The sequence below is a fragment of the Bos grunniens genome, chromosome 4, assembly GCF_055505025.1.
Source record: "Bos grunniens cultivar Pamir isolate PY7600 chromosome 4, Bosgru_T2T1.0, whole genome shotgun sequence".
NCBI classification, from domain to species: Eukaryota; Metazoa; Chordata; class Mammalia; order Artiodactyla; family Bovidae; genus Bos; species Bos grunniens.
In genome coordinates this window covers 120,114,839-120,139,336 of record NC_141168.1, presented here as the reverse complement: position 1 = coordinate 120,139,336, position 24,498 = coordinate 120,114,839, and the positions used below count along the sequence as shown (strand labels likewise).

Below are 24,498 nucleotides of genomic sequence, written 5' to 3'. Positions count from 1 at the left end.
CGCTGTAGCGGGAAAGGGCTTCCTCTTGCGATGACGGGGGAACCACGTGGTTTTTCCCGAGTTGCGGCGGGATTCTCGAGTTACGACGGGGAATTCAGGATGCCTCTTGTGTTGGCCCAGGGAAGTCCAATCTTCCATTAGAGTTGCGAAGGAAAGCTGGGGACTGCTCTCGAGTGACTGCAGGGCCAATAGACCTCATCCAGGCTTGTGTCCAGAAGCCAATGTTCCTCTCCAGGGGCGACCGGGATCTCGGGGTTGCATTCCAGACGCACCCGGGGAGACAGGCATTCATCTCGAGTGGAAGGCAAGAACCCCGCTCTGCTCTCGAGTCGCGACGGGTATCTCTTGGAGCTCACTGGGTGGACTCAAGGGAGTCAAGCCTCCTGAGTCGTTTGGAGAGAGGTCACGAGATTGGCCTCTAGGCTTGCAGGAGACGAAGTCCCTCATCTCCGCGATGACGGGGGAGTCTCGGGGTGGTTCTCGAGCGGTGGCCCCAGGGTGTGGTTTCTCACGAGGTACGACGGCGAGGTCCGTGAGCCTCTCGTGGTGCGCCAGGGAAGTCGGGTCTCCATGCGAGTGCCGAGGGGGAGCGCGTCATTGCTCTCGAGTCATGGTAGGGGAATCTGGCCTCGAGACGTGTTGAAGAAGGTCTGTCGAGGTCTTTCTCGGGTTGAGGCAGGAAACCCTGGCTTCCCTCGACTTGTGCAGGTGACCTCAGGGGGCTTCTCATGGTGGCTCTGAGAAGTCAGGGAAACTGGAGGTGGGAGGGGCCTCTCGGGACTCCACGGGGTTTGGTGCATTGGAAGAGGGCCTCATCTCCAGTTGAGGCAGGAACCTCAGGGTTCCTCTGATTTCAGACTTCGATCGCAGGGTCCCTGCAGACTGGGGACAGGAGAGTCAGGCCTCGTCTTGGGTTGAGGCATGGAACTCCGCTTGCCTCTCGAGGTGTTCCCGGGGAGAGAGGCCACTTGTCGAGCTGTATTTGGAACCTGGGGGTTTTTTCAGGACGATGCACGGGCGAGTCACTGCCCCTGCGTGTTGACTTCATTCACAGGGTGGAGTTCGGAGAGGGGTCCGGTCATCAGATTCTTATCAAGAGCGGACCGGGAAATCGGGGTGCTTCGCAACGTGGAAGCACCCACGAGGCCACGTCTGGAATGTCGTCGTGAGACCGGCCTCATCCTGAGGTGCGACCGGAATGTCGGGAACCCCTTCCAGACAAAGCAGGGGAGTCGACCCTCCTGTCGAGATCAGGAGGGTAGAAGGGGCTCAGAGGAAGTGGTGCCGGAAAACCTCGGTGTTCCTCTCCAGGGAGACCGGGATGCCGGGGAACTTTGTGGGGCGCATCAAGAGTGCCAAGTACCGTTTCGACCTCCAATTCCTAACGTGGGACTTCTCCTGAGACGCTGTAGCGGGAAAGGGCTTCCTCTTGCGATGACGGGGAACCACGTGGTTTTTCCCGAGTTGCGGCGGGATTCTCGAGTTACGACGGGGAATTCAGGATGCCTCTTGTGTTGGCCCAGGGAAGTCCAATCTTCCATTCGAGTTGCGAAGGAAAGCTGGGGATTGCTCTCGAGTGACTGCAGGGCCAATAGACCTCATCTAGGCTTGTGTCCAGAAGCCAATGGTCCTCTCCAGGGACGACCGGGATCTCGGGGTTGCATTTCAGACGCACCCGGGGAGACAGGCATTCATCTCGAGTGGAAGCCAAGAACCCCGCTCTGCTCTCGAGTCGCGATGGGTATCTCTTGGAGCTCACTGGGTGGACTCAAGGGAGTCAAGCCTCCTGAGGCGTTTGGAAAGAGGTCGCGAGATTGGCCTCTAGGCCATGCAGGAGACGAAGGCCCTCATCTCCGCGATGACGGGGGAGTCTCGGGGTGGTTCTCGAGCGGCGGCCCCAGGGTGTGGTTTCTCACGAGGAACGACGACGAGGTCCGTGAGCCTCTCGTGGGGCGCCAGGGAAGTCGGGTCTCCATGCGAGTGGCGAGGGGGAGCGCGTCATTGCTCTCAAGTCATGATAGGGGAATCTGGCCTCGAGACGTGTTGAAGAAGGTCTCTCTAGGACTTTCTCGGGTTGAGGCAGGAAACCCTGGCTTCCCTCGACTTGTGCAGGTGACCTCAGGGGGCTTCTCATGGTGGCTCTGAGAAGTCAGGGAAACTGGAGGTGGGAGGGGCCTCTCGGGACTCCACTGGGCTTGGTGCATTGGAAGAGGGCCTCATCTCCAGTTGAGGCAGGAACCTCAGGGTTCCTCTGATTTCAGACTCCGATCGCAGGGTCCCTGCAGACTGGGGACAGGAGAGTCAGACCTCGTCCTGGGTTGAGGCATGGAACTCCGCTTGCCTCTCCAGCTGTCCCCGGGGAGAGAGGCCACTTGTCGAGCTGTATTTGGAACCTGGGGTTTTTTCCGGACGATGCACGGGCGAGTCACTGCCCCTTCGTGTTGATTTCATTCACAGGGTGGAGTTCGGAGAGGTGTCCGGGCATCGGGTTCTTATCAAGAGGGGACCGGGAAATCGGGGTGCTTCGCAACGTGGAAGCACCCACGAGGCCACGTCTGGAATGTCGTCGTGAGACCGGCCTCATCCTGAGGTGCGACCGGAAGGTCGGGAACCCCTTCCAGACAAAGCAGGGGAGTCGACCCTCCTGTCGAGATCAGGAGGGTAGAAGGGGCTCAGAGGAAGTAGTGCCGGAAAACCTCGGTGTTCCTCTCCAGGGAGACCGGGATGCCGGGGAACTTTGTGGGGCGCATCAAGGGTGCCAAGTACCGTTTCGACCTCCAATTCCTAACGTGGGACTTCTCCTGAGACGCTGTAGCGGGAAAGGGCTTCCTCTTGCGATGACGGGGGAACCACGTGGTTTTTCCCGAGTTGCGGCGGGATTCTCGAGTTACGACGGGGAATTCAGGATGCCTCTTGTGTTGGCCCAGGGAAGTCCAATCTTCCATTCGAGTTACGAAGGAAAGCTGGGGATTGCTCTCGAGTGACTGCAGGGCCAATAGACCTCATCTAGGCTTGTGTCCAGAAGCCAATGGTCCTCTCCAGGGGCGACCGGGATCTCGGGGTTGCATTCCAGACGCACCCAGGGAGACAGGCATTCATCTCGGGTGGAAGCCAAGAACCCCGCTCTGCTCTCGAGTCGCGACGGGTATCTCTTGGAGCTCACTGGGTGGACTCAAGGGAGTCAAGCCTCCTGAGGCGTTTGGAGGGAGGTCGCGAGATTGGCCTCTAGGCCATGCAGGAGACGAAGGCCCTCATCTCCGCGATGACGGGGTAGTCTCGGGGTGGTTCTCGAGCTGCGGCCCCAGGGTGCGGTTTCTCACGAGGTACGACGGCGAGATCCGTGAGCCTCTCGTGGGGCGCCAGGGAAGTCGGGTCTCCATGCGAGTGCCGAGGGGGAGCGCGTCATTGCTCTCGAGTCATGGTAGGGGAATCTGGCCTCGAGACGTGTTGAAGAAGGTCTCTCGAGGTCTTTCTCGGGTTGAGGCAGGAAACCCTGGCTTCCCTCGACTTGTGCAGGTGACCTCAGGGGGCTTCTCATGGTGGCTCTGAGAAGTCAGGGAAACTGGAAGTGGGAGGGGCCTCTCGGGACTCCACTGGGTTTGGTGCATTGGAAGAGGGCCTCATCTCCAGTTGAGGCAGGAACCTCACGGTTCCTCTGATTTCAGACTCCGATCGCAGGGTCCCTGCAGACTGGGGACAGGAGAGTCAGGCCTCGTCTTGGGTTGAGGCATGGAACTCCGCTTGCCTCTCGAGGTGTCCCCGGGGAGAGAGGCCACTTGTCGAGCTGTATTTGGAACCTGGGGGTTTTTTCCGGACGATGCACTGGCGAGTCACTGCCCCTTCGTGTTGACTTCATTCACAGGGTGGAGTTCGGAGAGGTGTCCGGGCATCGGGTTCTTATCAAGAGGGGACCGGGGAATCGGGGTGCTTCGCAATGTGAAAGCACCCAGGCAACCACGTCTGGAATGTCGTTGTGCGAACGGTCTCATCCTGAGGTGCGACCGGAAGGTCGGGAACCCCTTCCAGACAAAGCAGGGGAGTCGACCCTCCTGTCGAGATCAGGAGGGTAGAAGGGGCTCAGCGGAAGTGGTGCCGGAAAACCTCGGTGTTCCTCTCCAGGGAGACCGGGATGCCGGGGAACTTTGTGGGGCGCATCAAGGGTGCCAAGTACCGTTTCGACCTCCAATTCCTAACGTGGGTCTTCTCCTGAGACGCTGTAGCGGGAAAGGGCTTCCTCTTGCGATGACGGGGGAACCACGTGGTTTTTCCCGAGTTGCGGCGGGATTCTCGAGTTACGACGGGGAATTCACGATACCTCTTGTGTTGGCCCAGGGAAGTCCAATCTTCCATTCGAGTTGCGAAGGAAAGCTGGGGATTGCTCTCGAGTGACTGCAGGGCCAATAGACCTCATCTAGGCTTGTGTCCAGAAGCCAATGTTCTTCTCCAGGGGCCACCGGGATCTCGGGGTTGCATTCCAGACGCACCCGGGGAGACAGGCATTCATCTCGAGTGGAAGGCAAGAACCCCGCTCTGCTCTCGAGTCGCGTCGGGGATCTCTTGGAGCTCACTGGGTGGACTCAAGGGAGTCAAGCCTCCTGAGGCGTTTGGAGAGAGGTCGCGAGATTGGTCTCTAGGCCATGCAGGAGAAGAAGGCCCTCATCTGGGGATGACAGGGGAGTCTCGGGGTGGTTCTCGAGCGGCGGCCCCAGGGCGCAGTTTCTCACGAGGTAGGACGGGGAGGTCAGTGAGCCTCTCGTGGGGCGCCAGGGAAGTCGGGTCTCCATGCGAGTGCCGAGGGGCAGCGCGTCATTGCTCTCGAGTCAAGGTAGGGGAATCTGGCCTCGAGACGTGTTGAAGAAGGTCTCTCGAGGTCTTTCTCGGGTCGAGGCAGGAAACCCTGGCTTCCCTCGACTTGTGCAGGTGACCTCAGGGGGCTTCTCATGGTGGCTCTGAGAAGTCAGGGAAACTGGAGATGGGAGGGGCCTCTCGGGACTCCACGGGGTTTGGTGCATTGGAAGAGGGCCTCATCTCCAGTTGAGGCAGGAACCTCAGGGTTCCTCTGATTTCAGACTCCGATCGCAGGGTCCCTGCAGACTGGGGACAGGAGAGTCAGGCCTCGTCCTTGGTTGAGGCATGGAACTCCGCTTGCCTCTCGAGGTGTCCCCGGGGAGAGAGGCCACTTGTCGAGCTGTATTTGGAACCTGGGGGTTTTTCCGGACGATGCACGGGCGAGTCACTGCCCCTTCGTGTTGATTTCATTCACAGGGTGGAGTTCGGAGAGGTGTCCGGGCATCGGGTTCTTATCAAGAGGGGACCGGGAAATCGGGGTGCTTCGCAACGTGGAAGCACCCACGAGGCCACGTCTGGAATGTCGTCGTGAGACCGGCCTCATCCTGAGGTGCGACCGGAAGGTCGGGAACCCCTTCCAGACAAAGCAGGGGAGTCGACCCTCCTGTCGAGATCAGGAGGGTAGAAGGGGCTCAGAGGAAGTAGTGCCGGAAAACCTCGGTGTTCCTCTCCAGGGAGACTGGGATGCCGGGGAACTTTGTGGGGCGCATCAAGGGTGCCAAGTACCGTTTCGACCTCCAATTCCTAACGTGGGACTTCTCCTGAGACGCTGTAGCGGGAAAGGGCTTCCTCTTGCGATGACGGGGGAACCACGTGGTTTTTCCCGAGTTGAGGCGGGATTCTCGAGTTACGACGGGGAATTCAGGATGCCTCTTGTGTTGGCCCAGGGAAGTCCAATCTTCCATTCGAGTTGCAAAGGAAAGCTGGGGATTGCTCTCGAGTGACTGCAGGGCCAATAGACCTCATCTAGGCTTGTGTCCAGAAGCCAATGGTCCTCTCCAGGGGCGACCGGGATCTCGGGGTTGCATTCCAGACGCACCCAGGGAGACAGGCATTCATCTCGGGTGGAAGCCAAGAACCCCGCTCTGCTCTCGAGTCGCGACGGGTATCTCTTGGAGCTCACTGGGTGGACTCAAGGGAGTCAAGCCTCCTGAGGCGTTTGGAGGGAGGTCGCGAGATTGGCCTCTAGGCCATGCAGGAGACGAAGGCCCTCATCTCCGCGATGACGGGGTAGTCTCGGGGTGGTTCTCGAGCTGCGGCCCCAGGGTGCGGTTTCTCACGAGGTACGACGGCGAGATCCGTGAGCCTCTCGTGGGGCGCCAGGGAAGTCGGGTCTCCATGCGAGTGCCGAGGGGGAGCGCGTCATTGCTCTCGAGTCATGGTAGGGGAATCTGGCCTCGAGAAGTGTTGAAGAAGGTCTCTCGAGGTCTTTCTCGGGTTGAGGCAGGAAACCCTGGCTTCCCTCGACTTGTGCAGGTGACCTCAGGGGGCTTCTCATGGTGGCTCTGAGAAGTCAGGGAAACTGGAAGTGGGAGGGGCCTCTCGGGACTCCACTGGGTTTGGTGCATTGGAAGAGGGCCTCATCTCCAGTTGAGGCAGGAACCTCACGGTTCCTCTGATTTCAGACTCCGATCGCAGGGTCCCTGCAGACTGGGGACAGGAGAGTCAGGCCTCGTCTTGGGTTGAGGCATGGAACTCCGCTTGCCTCTCGAGGTGTCCCCGGGGAGAGAGGCCACTTGTCGAGCTGTATTTGGAACCTGGGGGTTTTTTCCGGACGATGCACTGGCGAGTCAGTGCCCCTTCGTGTTGACTTCATTCACAGGGTGGAGTTCGGAGAGGTGTCCGGGCATCGGGTTCTTATCAAGAGGGGACCGGGAAATCGGGGTGCTTCGCAATGTGAAAGCACCCAGGCAACCACGTCTGGAATGTCGTTGTGCGAACGGTCTCATCCTGAGGTGCGACCGGAAGGTCGGGAACCCCTTCCAGACAAAGCAGGGGAGTCGACCCTCCTGTCGAGATCAGGAGGGTAGAAGGGGCTCAGCGGAAGTGGTGCCGGAAAACCTCGGTGTTCCTCTCCAGGGAGACCGGGATGCCGGGGAACTTTGTGGGGCGCATCAAGGGTGCCAAGTACCGTTTCGACCTCCAATTCCTAACGTGGGTCTTCTCCTGAGACGCTGTAGCGGGAAAGGGCTTCCTCTTGCGATGACGGGGGAACCACGTGGTTTTTCCCGAGTTGCGGCGGGATTCTCGAGTTACGACGGGGAATTCACGATGCCTCTTGTGTTGGCCCAGGGAAGTCCAATCTTCCATTCGAGTTGCGAAGGAAAGCTGGGGATTGCTCTCGAGTGACTGCAGGGCCAATAGACCTCATCTAGGCTTGTGTCCAGAAGCCAATGTTCTTCTCCAGGGGCCACCGGGATCTCGGGGTTGCATTCCAGACGCACCCGGGGAGACAGGCATTCATCTCGAGTGGAAGGCAAGAACCCCGCTCTGCTCTCGAGTCCCGTCGGGGATCTCTTGGAGCTCACTGGGTGGACTCAAGGGAGTCAAGCCTCCTGAGGCGTTTGGAGAGAGGTCGCGAGATTGGTCTCTAGGCCATGCAGGAGAAGAAGGCCCTCATCTGGGGATGACAGGGGAGTCTCGGGGTGGTTCTCGAGCGGCGGCCCCAGGGCGCAGTTTCTCACGAGGTAGGACGGGGAGGTCAGTGAGCCTCTCGTGGGGCGCCAGGGAAGTCGGGTCTCCATGCGAGTGCCGAGGTGCAGCGCGTCATTGCTCTCGAGTCATGGTAGGGGAATCTGGCCTCGAGACGTGTTGAAGAAGGTCTCTCGAGGTCTTTCTCGGGTCGAGGCAGGAAACCCTGGCTTCCCTCGACTTGTGCAGGTGACCTCAGGGGGCTTCTCATGGTGGCTCTGAGAAGTCAGGGAAACTGGAGATGGGAGGGGCCTCTCGGGACTCCACGGGGTTTGGTGCATTGGAAGAGAGCCTCATCTCCAGTTGAGGCAGGAACCTCAGGGTTCCTCTGATTTCAGACTCCGATCGCAGGGTCCCTGCAGACTGGGGACAGGAGAGTCAGGCCTCGTCCTTGGTTGAGGCATGGAACTCCGCTTGCCTCTCGAGGTGTCCCCGGGGAGAGAGGCCACTTGTCGAGCTGTATTTGGAACCTGGGGGTTTTTCCGGACGATGCACGGGCGAGTCACTGCCCCTTCGTGTTGATTTCATTCACAGGGTGGAGTTCGGAGAGGTGTCCGGGCATCGGGTTCTTATCAAGAGGGGACCGGGAAATCGGGGTGCTTCGCAACGTGGAAGCACCCACGAGGCCACGTCTGGAATGTCGTCGTGAGACCGGCCTCATCCTGAGGTGCGACCGGAAGGTCGGGAACCCCTTCCAGACAAAGCAGGGGAGTCGACCCTCCTGTCGAGATCAGGAGGGTAGAAGGGGCTCAGAGGAAGTAGTGCCGGAAAACCTCGGTGTTCCTCTCCAGGGAGACTGGGATGCCGGGGAAATTGTGGGGCGCATCAAGGGTGCCAAGTACCGTTTCGACCTCCAATTCCTAACGTGGGACTTCTCCTGAGACGCTGTAGCGGGAAAGGGCTTCCTCTTGCGATGACGGGGGAACCACGTGGTTTTTCCCGAGTTGCGGCGGGATTCTCGAGTTACGACGGGGAATTCAGGATGCCTCTTGTGTTGGCCCAGGGAAGTCCAATCTTCCATTCGAGTTGCAAAGGAAAGCTGGGGATTGCTCTCGAGTGACTGCAGGGCCAATAGACCTCATCTAGGCTTGTGTCCAGAAGCCAATGGTCCTCTCCAGGGGCGACCGGGATCTCGGGGTTGCATTCCAGACGCACCCAGGGAGACAGGCATTCATCTCGGGTGGAAGCCAAGAACCCCGCTCTGCTCTCGAGTCGCGACGGGTATCTCTTGGAGCTCACTGGGTGGACTCAAGGGAGTCAAGCCTCCTGAGGCGTTTGGAGGGAGGTCGCGAGATTGGCCTCTAGGCCATGCAGGAGACGAAGGCCCTCATCTCCGCGATGACGGGGTAGTCTCGGGGTGGTTCTCGAGCTGCGGCCCCAGGGTGCGGTTTCTCACGAGGTACGACGGCGAGATCCGTGAGCCTCTCGTGGAGCGCCAGGGAAGTCGGGTCTCCATGCGAGTGCCGAGGGGGAGCGCGTCATTGCTCTCGAGTCATGGTAGGGGAATCTGGCCTCGAGACGTGTTGAAGAAGGTCTCTCGAGGTCTTTCTCGGGTTGAGGCAGGAAACCCTGGCTTCCCTCGACTTGTGCAGGTGACCTCAGGGGGCTTCTCATGGTGGATCTGAGAAGTCAGGGAAACTGGAGGTGGGAGGGGCTTCTCGGGACTCCACTGGGTTTGGTGCATTGGAAGAGGGCCTCATCTCCAGTTGAGGCAGGAACCTCACGGTTCCTCTGATTTCAGACTCCGATCGCAGGGTCCCTGCAGACTGGGGACAGGAGAGTCAGGCCTCGTCTTGGGTTGAGGCATGGAACTCCGCTTGCCTCTCGAGGTGTCCCCGGGGAGAGAGGCCACTTGTCGAGCTGTATTTGGAACCTGGGGGTTTTTTCCGGACGATGCACTGGCGAGTCACTGCCCCTTCGTGTTGACTTCATTCACAGGGTGGAGTTCGGAGAGGTGTCCGGGCATCGGGTTCTTATCAAGAGGGGACCGGGAAATCGGGGTGCTTCGCAATGTGAAAGCACCCAGGCAACCACGTCTGGAATGTCGTTGTGCGAACGGTCTCATCCTGAGGTGCGACCGGAAGGTCGGGAACCCCTTCCAGACAAAGCAGGGGAGTCGACCCTCCTGTCGAGATCAGGAGGGTAGAAGGGGCTCAGCGGAAGTGGTGCCGGAAAACCTCGGTGTTCCTCTCCAGGGAGACCGGTATGCCGGGGAACTTTGTGGGGCGCATCAAGGGTGCCAAGTACCGTTTCGACCTCCAATTCCTAACGTGGGTCTTCTCCTGAGACGCTGTAGCGGGAAAGGGCTTCCTCTTGCGATGACGGGGGAACCACGTGGTTTTTCCCGAGTTGCGGCGGGATTCTCGAGTTACGAGGGGGAATTCACGATGCCTCTTGTGTTGGCCCAGGGAAGTCCAATCTTCCATTCGAGTTGCGAAGGAAAGCTGGGGATTGCTCTCGAGTGACTGCAGGGCCAATAGACCTCATCTAGGCTTGTGTCCAGAAGCCAATGTTCCTCTCCAGGGGCCACCGGGATCTCGGGGTTGCATTCCAGACGCACCCGGGGAGACAGGCATTCATCTCGAGTGGAAGGCAAGAACCCCGCTCTGCTCTCGAGTCGCGTCGGGGATCTCTTGGAGCTCACTGGGTGGACTCAAGGGAGTCAAGCCTCCTGAGGCGTTTGGAGAGAGGTCTCGAGATTGGTCTCTAGGCCATGCAGGAGAAGAAGGCCCTCATCTGGGGATGACAGGGGAGTCTCGGGGTGGTTCTCGAGCGGCGGCCCCAGGGCGCAGTTTCTCACGAGGTAGGACGGGGAGGTCAGTGAGCCTCTCGTGGGGCGCCAGGGAAGTCGGGTCTCCATGCGAGTGGCGAGGGGGAGCGCGTCATTGCTCTCGAGGCATGGTAGGGGAATCTGGCCTCGAGACGTGTTGAAGAAGGTCTCTCGAGGTCTTTCTCGGGTTGAGGCAGGAAACCCTGGGTTCCCTCGAACTGTGCAGGTGACTTCAGGGGGCTTCTCATGGTGGCTCTGAGAAGTCAGGGAAACTGGAGGTGGGAGGGGCCTCTCGGGACTCCACTGGGTTTGGTGCATTGGAAGAGGGCCTCGTCTCCAGTTGAGGCAAGAACCTCAGGGTTCCTCTGATTTCAGACTCCGATTGCAGGGTCCCTGCAGACTGGGGACAGGAGAGTCAGGCCTCGTCTTGGGTTGAGGCATGGAACTCCGCTTGCCTCTCGAGGTGTCCCCGTGGAAAAAGGCCACATGTCGAGCTGTATTTGGAACCTGGGGCTTGTTCCGGACGATGCACGGGCGAGTCACTGCCCCTTCGTGTTGACTTCATTCACAGGGTGGAGTTCGGATAGGTGTCCGGGCATCGGGTTCTTATCAAGAGGGGCCCGGGAAATCGGGGTGCTTCGCAATGTGGAAGCACCCACGAGGCCACGTCTGGAATGTCGTCGTGAGACCGGCCTCATCCTGAGGTGCGACCGGAAGGTCGGGAACCCCTTCCAGACAAAGAAGGGAAGTCGACCCTCCTGTCGAGATCAGGAGGGTAGAAGGGGCTCAGAGGAAGTGGTGCCGGAAAACTTCGGTGTTCCTCTCCAGGGAGACCGGGATGCCAGGGAACTTTGTGCGGCACATCAAGGGTGCCAAGCACCGCTTCGACCTCCAATTCCTAACGTGGGACTTCTCCTGAGACGCTGTAGCGGGAAAGGGCTCTATCTTCCGATGACGGGGGAACCACGTGGTTTTTCTCGAGTTGCGGCGGGATTCTCGAGTTACGATGGGGAATTCAGGATGCCTCTTGTGTTGGCCCAGGGAATCCAATCTTCCATTCGAGTTGCGAAGGAAAGCTGGGGATTGCTCTCGAGTGACTGCAGGGCCAATAGACCTCATCTAGGCTTGTGTCCAGAAGCCAATGTTCCTCTCCAGGGGCGACCGGGATCTCGGGGTTGCATTCCAGACGCACCCGGGGAGACAGGCATTCATCTCGAGTGGAAGCAAAGCACCCCGCTCTGCTCTCGAGTCGCGACGGGTATCTCTTGGAGCGCACTGGGTGGACTAAAGGGAGTCAAGCCTCCTGAGGCGTTTGGAGACAGGTCGCGAGATTGGCCTCTAGGCCATGCAGGAGACGAAGGCCCTCATCTCGCGATGACGGGGGAGTCTCGGGGTGGTTCTAGAGCGGCGGCCCCAGGGAGCGGTTTCTCACGAGGTAGGACGGCGAGGTCAGTGAGCCTCTCGTGGTGCGCCAGGGAAGTCGGGTTTCCATGCGAGTGGCGAGGGGGAGCGCGTCATTGCTCTCGAGGCATGGTAGGGTAATCTGGCCTCGAGACGTTTTGAAGAAGGTCTCTCAAGGTCTTTCTCGGGTTGAGGCAGGAAACCCTGGGTTCCCTCGACTTGTGCAGGTGACCTCAGGGGGCTTCTCATGGTGGCTCTGAGAAGTCAGGGAAACTGGAGGTGTGAGGGGCCTCTCGGGACTCCACTGGGTTTGGTGCATTGGAAGAGGGCCTCGTCTCCAGTTGAGGCAGGAACCTCAGGGTTCCTCTGATTTCAGACTCCGATTGCAGGGTCCCTGCAGACTGGGGACAGGTGAGTCAGGCCTCGTCTTTGGTTGAGGCATGGAACTCCGCTTGCCCCTCGAGGTGTCCCCGTGGAAAAAGGCCACATGTCGAGCTGTATTTGGAACCTGGAGCTTTTTCAGGACGATGCACGGGCGAGTCACTGCCCCTTCGTGTTGACTTCATTCACAGCGTGGAGTTCGGAGAGGAGTCCGGGCATCGGGTTCTTATCAAGAGGGGCCCGGGAAATCGGGGTGCTTCGCAATGTGGAAGCACCCACGAGGCCACGTCTGGAATGTCGTCGTGAGACCGGCCTCATCCGGAGGTGCGACCGGAACGTCGGGAACCCCTTCCAGACAAAGCAGGGGAGTCGACCCTCCTGTCGAGATCAGGAGGGTAGAAGGGGCTCAGAGGAAGTGGTGCCGGAAAACCTCGGTGTTCCTCTCCAGGGAGACCGGGATGCCAGGGAACTTTCTGGGGCGCATCAAGGGTGCCAAGCACCGTTTCGACCTCCAATTCCTAACGTGGGACTTCTCCTGAGACGCTGTAGCGGGAAAGGGCTCCATCTTCCGATGACGGGGGAACCACGTGGTTTTTCTCGAGTTGCGGCGGGATTCTCGAGTTACGATGGGGAATTCAGGATGCCTCTTGTGTTGGCCCAGGGAATCCAATCTTCCATTCGAGTTGCGAAGGAAAGCTGAGGATTGCTCTCGAGTGACTGCAGGGCCAATAGACCTCATCTAGGCTTGTGTCCAGAAGCCAATGTTCCTCTCCAGGGGCGACCGGGATCTCGGGGTTGCATTCCAGACGCACCCGGGGAGACAGGCATTCATCTCGAGTGGAAGCAAAGCACCCCGCTCTGCTCTCGAGTCGCGACGGGTATCTCTTGGAGCTCACTGGGTGGACTAAAGTGAGTCAAGCCTCCTGAGGCGTTTGGAGACAGGTCGCGAGATTGGCCTCTAGGCCATGCAGGAGACGAAGGCCCTCATCTCGCGATGACGGGGGAGTCTCGGGGTGGTTCTCGAGCGGCGGCCCCAGGGCGCGGTTTCTCACGAGGTACGACGGCGAGGTCAGTGAGCCTCTCGTGGTGCGCCAGGGAAGTCGGGTCTCCATGCGAGTGGCGAGGGGGAGCGCGTCATTGCTCTCGAGGAATGGTAGGGGAATCTGGCCTCGAGACGTTTTGAAGAAGGTCTCTCGAGGTCTTTCTCGGGTTGAGGCAGGAAACCCTGGGTTCCCTCGACTTGTGCAGGTGACCTCGGGGGGCTTCTCATGGTGGCTCTGAGAAGTCAGGGAAACTGGAGGTGGGAGGGGTCTCTCGGGACTCCACTGGGTTTGGTGCATTGGAAGAGGGCCTCGTCTCCAGTTGAGGCAGGAACCTCAGGGTTCCTCTGATTTCAGACTCCGATTGCAGGGTCCCTGCAGACTGGGGACAGGAGAGTCAGGCCTCGTCTTGGGTTGAGGCATTGGACTCCGCTTGCCTCTCGAGGTGTCCCCGTGGAAAAAGGCCACATGTCGAGCTGTATTTGGAACCTGGGGCTTTTTCCGGACGATGCACGGGCGAGTCACTGCCCCTTCGTGTTGACTTCATTCACAGGTTGGAGTTCGGAGAGTTCTCCGGGCATCGGGTTCTTATCAAGAGGGGCCCGGGAAATCGGGGTGCTTCGCAATGTGGAACCACCCACGAGGCCACGTCTGGAATGTCGTCTTGAGACCGGCCTCATCCTGAGGTGCGACCAGGAGGTCGGGAACCCCTTCCAGACAAAGCAGGGGAGTCGACCCTCCTGTCGAGATCAGGAGGGTAGAAGGGGCTCAGAGGAAATGGTGCTGGAAAACCTCGGTGTTCCTCTCCAGGGAGACCAGGATGCCAGGGAACTTTGTGGGGCGCATCAAGGGTGCCAAGTACCGTTTCGACCTCCAATTCCTAACGTGGGACTTCTCCTGAGACGCTGTAGCGGGAAAGGGCTTCATCTTGCGATGACGGGGGAACCACGTGGTTTTTCTCGAGTTGTGGCGGGATTCTCGAGTTACGATGGGGAATTCAGGATGCCTCTTGTGTTGGCCCAGGGAAGTCCAATCTTCCATTCGAGTTGCGAAGGAAAGCTGGGGATTGCTCTCGAGTGACTGCAGGGCCAATAGACCTCATCTAGGCTTGTGTCCAGAAGCCAATGTTCCTCTCCAGGGGCGACCGGGATCTCCGGGTTGCATTCCAGACGCACCCGGGGAGACAGGCATTCATCTCGAGTGCAAGCAAAGAACCCCGCTCTGCTCTCGAGTCGCGACGGGTATCTCTTGGAGCTCACTGGGTCGACTAAAGGGAGTCAAGCCTCCTGAGGCGTTTGGAGACAGGTCGCGAGATTGGCCTCTAGGCCATGCAGGAGACGAAGGCCCTTATCTCCGCAATGACGGGGGATTCGCGGGGTGGTTCTCGAGCGGCGGCCCCAGGGTGCGGTTTCTCACGAGGTACGACGGCGAGGTCAGTGAGCCTCTCGTGGGGCGCCAGGGATGTCGGGTCTCCATGCGAGTGGCGAGGGGGAGCGCGTCATTGCTCTCGAGTCATGGTAGGGGAATCTGGCCTCGAGACGTGTTGAAGAAGGTCTCTCGAGGTCTTTCTCGGGTTGAGGCAGGAAACCCTGGCTTCCCTCGACTTGTGCAGGTGACCTCAGGGGGCTTCTCATGGTGGCTCTGAGAAGTCAGGGAAACTGGAGGTGGGAGGGGCCTCTCGGGACTCCACTGGGTTTGGTGCATTGGAAGAGGGCCTCATCTCCTGTTGAGGCAGGAAGCTCAGGGTTCCTCTGATTTCAGACTCCGATCGCAGGGTCCCTGCTGACTGGGGACTGGAGAGTCAGGCCTCGTCCTGGGTTGAGGCATGGAACTCCGCTTGCCTCTCGAGGTGTCCCCGGGGAGAGAGGCCACTTGTCGAGCTGTATTTGGAACCTGGGGCTTTTTCCGGACGATGCACGGGCGAGTCACTGCCCCTTCGTGTTGACTTCATTCACAGGGTGGAGTTCGGAGAGGTGTCCGGGCATCGGGTTCTTATCAAGAGGGGACCGGGAAATCGGGGTGCTTCGCAACGTGGAAGCACCCACGAGGCCACGTCTGGAATGTCGTCGTGAGACCGGCCTCATCCTGAGGTGCGACCGGAAGGTCGGGAACCCCTTCCAGACAAAGCAGGGGAGTCGACCCTCCTGTCGAGATCAGGAGGGTAGAAGGAGCTCAGAGGAAGTGGTGCCGGAAAACCTCGGTGTTCCTCTCCAGGGAGACCGGGATGCCGGGGAACTTGGTGGGGCGCATCAAGGGTGCCAAGTACCGTTTCGACCTCCAATTCCTAACGTGAGACTTCTCCTGAGACGCTGTAGCGGGAAAGGGCTCCATCTTCCGATGACGGGGGAACCACGTGGTTTTTCTCGAGTTGCGGCGGGATTCTCGAGTTACGATGGGGAATTCAGGATGCCTCTTGTGTTGGCCCAGGGAATCCAATCTTCCATTCGAGTTGCGAAGGAAAGCTGGGGATTGCTCTCGAGTGACTGCAGGGCCAATAGACCTCATCTAGGCTTGTGTCCAGAAGCCAATGTTCCTCTCCAGGGGCGACCGGGATCTCGGGGTTGCATTCCAGACGCACCCGGGGAGACAGGCATTCATCTCGAGTGGAAGCAAAGCACCCCGCTCTGCTCTCGAGTCGCGACGGGTATCTCTTGGAGCGCACTGGGTGGACTAAAGGGAGTCAAGCCTCCTGAGGCGTTTGGCGAGAGGTCGCGAGATTGGCCTGTAGGCCATGCAGGAGACGAAGGCCCTCATCTCGCGATGACGGGGGAGTCTCGGGGTGGTTCTCGAGCGGCGGCACCAGGGCGCGGTTTCTCACGAGGTACGACGGCGAGGTCAGTGAGCCTCTCGTGGGGCGCCAGGGAAGTCGGGTCTCCATGCGAGTTGCGAGGGGGAGCGCGTCATTGCTCTCGAGGCATGGTAGGGGAATCTGGCCTCGAGACGTTTTGAAGAAGGTCTTTCGAGGTCTTTCTCGGGTTGAGGCAGGAAACGCTGGGTTCCCTCGACTTGTGCAGGTGACCTCAGGGGGCTTCTCATGGTGGCTCTGAGAAGTCAGGGAAACTGGAGGTGGGAGGGGTCTCTCGGGACTCCACTGGGTTTGGTGCATTGGAAGAGGGCCTCGTCTCCAGTTGAGGCAGGAACCGCAGGGTTCCTCTGATTTCAGACTCCGATTGCAGGGTCCCTGCAGACTGGGGACAGGAGAGTCAGGCCTCGTCTTGGGTTGAGGCATGGAACTCCGCTTGCCTCTCGAGGTGTCCCCGTGGAAAAAGGCCACATGTCGAGCTGTATTTGGAACCTGGGGCTTTTTCCGGACGATGCACGGGCGAGTCACTGCCCCTTCGTGTTGACTTCATTCACAGGGTGGAGTTCGGAGAGGTGTCCGGGCATCGGGTTCTTATCAAGAGGGGACCGGGAAATCGGGGTGCTTCGCAATGTGGAACCACCCACGAGGCCACGTCTGGAATGTCGTCTTGAGACCGGCCTCATCCTGAGGTGCGACCAGGAGGTCGGGAACCCCTTCCAGACAAAGCAGGGAAGTCGACCCTCCTGTCGAGATCAGGAGGGTAGAAGGGGCTCAGAGGAAATGGTGCTGGAAAACCTCGGTGTTCCTCTCCAGGGAGACCAGGATGCCAGGGAACTTTGTGGGGCGCATCAAGGGTGCCAAGTACCGTTTCGACCTCCAATTCCTAACGTGGGACTTCTCCTGAGACGCTGTAGCGGGAAAGGGCTTCATCTTGCGATGACGGGGGAACCACATGGTTTTTCTCGATTTGCGGCGGGAATCTCGAGTTACGACGGGGAATTCAGGACGCCTCTTGTGTTGGCCCAGGGAAGTCCAATCTTCCATTCGAGGTGCGAAGGAAAGCTGGGGATTGTTCTCGATTGACTGCAGGGCCAATAGACCTCATCTAGGCTTGTGTCCAGAAGCCAATGTTCCTCTCCAGGGGCCACCGGGATCTCGGGGTTGCATTCCAGACGCACCCGGGGAGACAGGCATTCATCTCAAGTGGAAGCAAAGAACCCCGCTCTGCTCTCGAGACGCGACGGGGATCTCTTGGAGCTCACTGGGTGGACTAAAGGGAGTCAAGCCTCTTGAGGCGTTTGGAGAGAGGTCGCGAGATTGGTCTCTAGGCCATGCAGGAGAAGAAGGCCCTCATCTGGCGATGACAGGGGAGTCTCGGGGTGGTTCTCGAGCGGCGGCCCCAGGGCGCGGTTTCTCACGAGGTACGACGGCGAGGTCAGTGAGCCTCTCGTGGGGCGCCAGGGAAGTCGGGTCTCCATGCGAGTGGCTAGGGGGAGCGCGTCATTGCTCTCGAGTCATGGTAGGGGAATCTGGCCTAGAGACGTTTTGAGGAAGGTCTCTCGAGGTCTTTGTCTGGTTGAGGTAGGAAACCCTGGCTTCCCTCGACTTGTGCAGGTGACCTCAGGGGGCTTCTCATGGTGGCTCTGAAAAGTCAGGGAAACTGGAGGTGGGAGGGGCCTCTCGGGACTCCACTGGGTTTGGTGCATTGGAAGAGGGTCTCATCTCCAGTTGAGGTAAGAACCACAGAGTTCCTCTGATTTCAGACTCTGATTGCAGGGTCCCTGCAGACTGGGGACAGGAGAGTCAGGCCTCGTCATGGGTTGAGGCATGGAACTCCGCTTGCCTCTCGAGGTGTCCCCGGGGAGAGAGGCCACTTGTCGAGCTGTATTTGGAACCTGGGGGTTTTTCCGGACGATGCACGGGCGAGTCACTGCCCCTTCGTGTTGACTTCATTCACAGGGTGGAGTTCGGAGAGGTGTCCGGGCCTCGGGTTCTTATCAAGAGGGGACCGGGAAATCGGGGTGCTTCGCAATGTGGAACCACCCACGAGGCCACGTCTGGAATGTCGTCGTGAGACCGGCCTCATTCTGAGGTGCGACCGGAAGATCGGGAACGCCTTCGAGACAAAGCAGGGGAGTCGACCCTCCTGTCGAGATCAGGAGGGTAGAAGGGGCTCAGAGGAAGTGGTGCCGGAAAACCTCGGTGTTCCTCTCCAGGGAGACCGGGATTCCGGGGAACTTGGTGGGGCGCATCAAGGGTGCCAAGCAACGTTTCGACCTCCAATTCCTAACGTGGGACTTCTCCTGAGACGCTGTAGCGGGAAAGGGCTCCATCTTCCGATGACGGGGGAACCACGTGGTTTTTCTCGAGTTGCCGCGGGATGCTCGAGTTACGACGGGGAATTCAGGATGCCTCTTGTGTTGGGCCAAGGAAGTCCAATGTTCCATTCGAGTTGCGAAGGAAAGCTTGGGATTGCTCTCGAGTGACTGCAGGGCAAATAGACTTCATCTAGACTTGTGTTCAGAAGTCAGTGTTCCTCTCCAGGGTCAACAGGGATCTAGGGGTTGCATTCCAGACGCACCCGGGGAGACAGTTATTCATCTCGAGTGGAAGCAAAGAATTCCGCTCTGCTCTCGAGTCGCGACGGGTATCTCTTGGAGCTCACTGAGTGGACTATAGGGATTCAAGCCTCCTGAGGCGTCTGGAGAGAGGTGCCGAGATTGGTCTCTAGGCCATGCAGGAGACGATGCCCTCATCTCGCGATTACGGGGGAGTCTAGGGGTTTATCTCGAGCGGCGGCCCCAGTGTGCGGTTTCTCACGAGGTAAGACGGCGAGGTCAGGGAGCCTCTCGTGGGGCACCAGGGAAGTCGGGTCTCCATGCTAGTGGCGAGGGGGAGCGCGTCATATCTCTCGAGTCATGGTAGGGGAATCTGGCCTCGAGACGTGTTGAAGAAGGTCTCTCGAGGTGTTTCTCGGGTTGAGGCAGGAAACCCTGGGTTCCCTCGACTTGTGCAGGTGACCTCAGTGGGCTTCTCATGGTGGCTCTGAGAAGTCAGGGAAACTGGAGGTGGGAGGGGCCTCTCGGGTCGCCACTGGGTTTGATGCATTTGAAGAGGGCCTCATCTCCAGTTGAGGCAGGATCGTAAGGGTTCCTCTCCATTTCAGACTCCGAACCCAAGGTCCTTGCAGAGTTGGGACAGGAGAGTCAGGCCTGGTCTTGGGTTGTGGCATGGAACTCCGCTTGCCTCTCGAGGTGTTCATGGGTTGACAGGCCACGTGTTTAGCTGTATTTGGAACCTGCCCGTTTTTCCGGACGATGCACGGGGCTGTCAGTGCCCCTTCGTGTTGGGACTTCATCCACAGGGTGGCATTCGAAGAGGTGTCCTGGCTTCGGGTTCTTTTTAAGAGCGGACTGTGAAATCGGGGTCCTTCGGAATGTGGCACCACCCACAAGTCCACGTCTCGAATTTCTTCGTGAGACACGCCTCAACCTGAGGTGGGACCGGAAGGTCGGGAACCCCTTCCAGACAAAGCAGGGGAATGGACACTCCTGTCGAGATCAGGAGGGGATAACCGGCTCAGAGGAAGTCATGCCGAGAACCTCAGTGTTCCTCTCGAGGGAGACCGGTAAGTCAAGGAACTTTGTGAGTCACATCAAGGCTGTCAATTACTGTTTTGAACTTCAAGACGGCACGTGGGAGTTCTCTTGAGACGCCGTCTCCGGGAGGGCTTCATCTTGCGATGATGGGGGAACCACGTGGTTTTTCTCGAGCTGCGGCGCCAGTGTGGGATTTCTCACGAGGTACGACGGCGAGCTCAGGGAGCCTCTCATGTGGCGCCAGGGAAGTCATGTTTCCCATGCGAGTGGCGAGGGGGAGCGCGTCATTGCTCTCGAGTCTCGGTAGGGGAATAGGGCCTCAAGACGTGTTGAAGAAGGACTCTAGAGTTCTTTCTCGGTTTGAGGCAGGAAAGCCTGTGGTCCCTCGACTTGAGCCAGAGACCTCAGGGAGCTTCTCACGGTGCCTCTAAGATGTCAGGCATACTGTGGGGTTAGGAGGGGCCTTTTCGGACTCCACTGGTTTTGGTGCAAAGGAAGAGGGCCTCATCTCCAGGTGAGGCAGGAACCTCAGGGTTCCTCTCCATTTCAGACTCCGATCGCAGGGTCCTTGCAGACTTGGGACAGGAGAGTCAGGCCTCGTCTTCGGTTGAGGCATGGAACTCCGCTAGCCTCTGGAGGTGTTCACGGGGTGAGAGGCCACTTGTCGAGCTGTATTTGGAACCTGGGGTTTTTTCCGGACGATGCACGGTCGAGTCACTGCCCCTTCGTTTTGACTTCATTCAAAGGGTGGAGTTCGAAGAGGTGTCCGGGCATAGGGTTCATATCAAGAGGGGACCGGGAAATCGGGGTCCTTCGGAATGTGGAACCACCCACGAGGCCACGTCTGGAATGTCGTCGTGAGACAGGCCTCATCCTGAGTTGCGACCAGAAGGTCGGCAACCCCTTCCAGACAAAGCAGGGGAGTCGACCCTCCTGTCGAGATCAGGAGGGTAGAAGGGGCTGAGAAGAAATGGTGCCTGAAACCTCGGTGTTCCTCTCGAGGGAGACCGGTATGTCGGGGAACTTTGTGGGTCGCATCAAGGGTGCCAAGTACCGTTTGGACCTCCAATTCTTAACGTGGGACTTCTCCTGAGACGCTGTAGCGGGAAAGGGCTTCATCTTGCGATGACGGGGGAACCACGTGGTTTTTCTCGAGTTGTGGCGGGATTCTCGAGTTACGATGGGGAATTCAGGATGCCTCTTGTGTTGGCCCAGGGAAGTCCAATCTTCCATTGGAGTTGCGTTGTAAAGCTGGCGATTGCTCTCGAGTGACTGCAGGGCTAATAGACCTCATCTAGGCTTGTGTCCAGAAGCCAATGTTCCCCTCCAGCGTCGACAGGGATCTCGGGGTTGCAATCTTGACTCATTCGTGGAGACAGGCATTCATCTCGAGTGGAAGCAAAGAAACCCGCTCTGCTCTCGAGTCGCGACGGGTATCTCTTGCAGCTCAATGAGTGGACTAAAGGGAGTCAAGCCTCCTGAGGCGTTTGGAGAGAGGTCGGGAGATTGGTCTCCAGGCCATGCAGGAGACGAAGGCCCTCATCTCGCGATGACGGGGGAGTCTCGGGGTTTTTCTCGAGCGGCGGCCCCAGTGTGCGGTTTCTCACGAGGTAAGACGGCGAGGTCAGTGAGCCTCTCGTGGGGCGCCAGGGAAGTCGGGGCTCCATGCTAGTGGCGAGGGGGAGCGCGTCATGTCTCTTGAGTCATGGTAGGGGAATCTGGCCTCGAGACGTGTTGAAGAAGGTCTCTCGAGGTCTTTCTCGGGTTGAGGCAGGAAACCCTGGGTTCCCTCGACTTGTGCAGGTGACCTCAATGGGCTTCTCATGGTGGCTCTGAGAAGTCAGGGAAACTGGATGTGGGAGGGGCCTCTCGGTACTCCACTGCGTTTGGTGCATTGGAAGAGGGCCTCATCTCCAGTTGAGGCAGGAAAGTCAGGGTTCCTCTCCATTTCAGACTCCGATCCCAGGGTCTTTGCAGAGTTGGGACAGGAGAGTCAGGCCTCGTCTTGGGTTGAGGCATGGAAATCTGCTTGCCTCTCGTGGTGTTCAAGGGGTGAGAGGCCACTTGTCGAGCTGTTTTTGGAACCTGGGTGGTTTTCCGGAGGATTCACGTGGGAGTCACTGCCCCTTCGTGTTGACTTCATTCACAGGGTGGAGTTCAAAGAGGTGTCCGGGCATCGGGTTCTTATCAAGAGGGGCCCGGGAAATCGGGGTCCTTCGGAATGTGGAACCACCCACGAGGCCACGTCTGAAATTTCGTCGTGAGACCAGCCTTATCCTGAGGTGCGACCGGAAATTCGGCAACCCCTTCCAGACAAAGCAGGGGAGTCAACCCTCCTGTCAAGATCAGGAGGGTAGAAGGGGCTCAGAGGAAGTAGTGACCGAATAACCTCGGTGTTCCTCTCGAGGGAGACCGGTATGTCAGGGAACTTTGTGGGTCGCATCAAGGGTGCCAAGTACTGTTTGGACCTCCATTTCTTAACGTGGGTCTTCTCCTGAGACGCTGTAGCGGGAAAGAGCTTCATCTTGTGATGACGGGGGAACCACGGGGTTTTTCTCGAGTTGCAGCGGGATTCTCGAGTTGCCGCGGGATGCTCGAGTTACGACGGGGAATTCAGGATGCCTCTTGTGTTGGCCCAGGGAAGTCCATTGTTCCATTCGTTTTGCGAAGGAAAGCTGGGGATTGCTCACGAGTCATTGCAGGGCAAATAGACCTCATCTAGGCTTGTGTCCAGAAGCCAATGTTCCTCTCCAGGGGCGACAGGGATCTCGGAGTTGAATTTTAGACTCACCCTGGGAGTCAGGCCTCATATCGAGTGGAAGTAAAGAACTCTGCTCTCCTCTCGAGTCGCGACGGCTATTTTTTGAAGCCCCTGAGTGGCCTACAGTGAGTCAAGCCTCCTGTGGAGTTTGCGGAGAAGACTCGGGATGGCTCTTCAGGCCATGCAGGAAACAAAAGCCCTCATCTCGAGATGACGGTGTCATCTCGTGGTTTTTCTCGAGCGGCTACCCCAGTGTGGGGTTTCTTACGAGGTACGACGGTGAGCTCAGGGAGCCTCTCGTGTGGCGCCAGGGAAGTCATGTTTCCCATGCGAGTTGCGAGGGGGAGCTCGTCATTGCTCTCGAGTCACGGTAGGGGAATAGGGCCTCAAGACGTGTTGAAGAAGGGCTCTAGAGGTCTTTCTCGGTTTGAGGCAGCAAAACCTGTGGTCCCTCGACTTGTGCCGGAGACCTCAGGGAGCTTCTCAGGGTGCCTCTAAGAAGTCAGGGATACTGTGGGGTTAGGAGGGGCCTTTTGGGACTCCATTGGGTTTGGTGCAAAGGAAGAGGGCCTCATCTCCAGTTGAGGCAGGAACCTCAGGGTTCCTCTCCGTTTCAGACTCCGATCACAGGGTCCCTTCAGACTTGGGACAGGAGAGTCAGGCCTCGTCCTGGGTTGAGGCATGGAACTCCGCTTGCCTCTCGAGGTGTTCATGGGTTGACAGGCCACGTGTTGAGCTGTATTTGGAACCTGCCCTTTTTTCCGGACGATGCACGGGGGTGTCAGTGCCCCTTCGTGTTGGGACTTCATCCACAGGGTGGCATTCGAAGAGGTGTCCTGGCTTCGGGTTCTTTTCAAGAGCGGACTGTGAAATCGGGGTCCTTCGGAATGTGGCACCACCCACAAGTCCACGTCTCGAATTTCTTCGTGAGACACGCCTCAACCTGAGGTGGGACCGGAAGGTCGGGAACCCCATCCAGACAAAGCAGGGGAATGGACACTCCTGTCGAGATCAGGAGGGGATAACCGGCTCAGAGGAAGTCATGCCGAGAACCTCAGTGTTCCTCTCGAGGGAGACCGGTAAGTCAAGGAACTTTGTGAGTCACATCAAGGCTGTCAAGTACTGTTTTGAACTTCAAGACGGCACGTGGGAGTTCTCTTGAGACGCCGTCTCCGGGAGGGCTTCATCTTGCGATGATGGGGGAACCACGTGGTTTTTCTTGAGCTGCGGCGCCAGTGTGGGATTTCTCACGAGGTACGACGGCGAGCTCAGGGAGCCTCTCATGTGGCGCCAGGGAAGTCATGTTTCCCATGCGAGTGGCGAGGGGGAGCGCGTCATTGCTCTCGAGTCTCGGTAGGGGAATAGGGCCTCAAGACGTGTTGAAGAAGGACTCTAGAGTTCTTTCTCGGTTTGAGGCAGGAAAGCCTGTGGTCCCTCGACTTGAGCCAGAGACCTCAGGGAGCTTCTCACGGTGCCTCTAAGATGTCAGGCATACTGTGGGGTTAGGAGGGGCCTTTTCGGACTCCACTGGTTTTGGTGCAAAGGAAGAGGGCCTCATCTCCAGGTGAGGCAGGAACCTCAGGGTTCCTCTCCATTTCAGACTCCGATCGCAGGGTCCTTGCAGACTTGGGACAGGAGAGTCAGGCCTCGTCTTGGGTTGAGGCATGGAATTCCGCTAGCCTCTGGAGGTGTTCACGGGGTGAGAGGCCACTTGTCGAGCTGAATTTGGAACCTGGGGTTTTTTCCGGAAGATGCACGGGCGAGTCACTGCCCCTTCGTTTTGACTTCATTCAAAGGGTGAAGTTCGAAGAGGTGTCCGGGCATAGGGTTCATATCAAGAGGGGACCGGGAAATCGGGGTCCTTCGGAATGTGGAACCACCCACGAGGCCACGTCTGGAATGTCGTCGTGAGACAGGCCTCATCCTGAGTTGCGACCAGAAGGTCGGCAACCCCTTCCAGACAAAGCAGGGGAGTCGACCCTCCTGTCGAGATTAGGAGGGTAGAATGGGCTGAGAGGAAATGGTGCCTGAAACCTCGGTGTTCCTCTCGAGGGAGACCGGTATGTCGGGGAACTTTGTGGGTCGCATCAAGGGTGCCAAGTACCGTTTGGACCTCCAATTCTTAACGTGGGACTTCTCCTGAGACGCTGTAGCGGGAAAGGGCTTCATCTTGCGATGACGGGGGAACCACGTGGTTTTTCTCG

General features: G+C 58.6%; 1 long non-coding RNA gene across 1 annotated transcript; it reads left to right on the top strand.

Annotated features, from left to right (window-relative positions):
* Positions 1-9,603: 9,603 nt before the first annotated feature.
* On the top strand, positions 9,604-15,730 carry LOC147374740 (uncharacterized). The gene is made up of 2 exons (XR_015163277.1): positions 9,604-10,485; positions 11,888-15,730. It is a non-coding gene; the product is annotated as an uncharacterized LOC147374740 (long non-coding RNA).
* Positions 15,731-24,498: the final 8,768 nt, after the last annotated feature.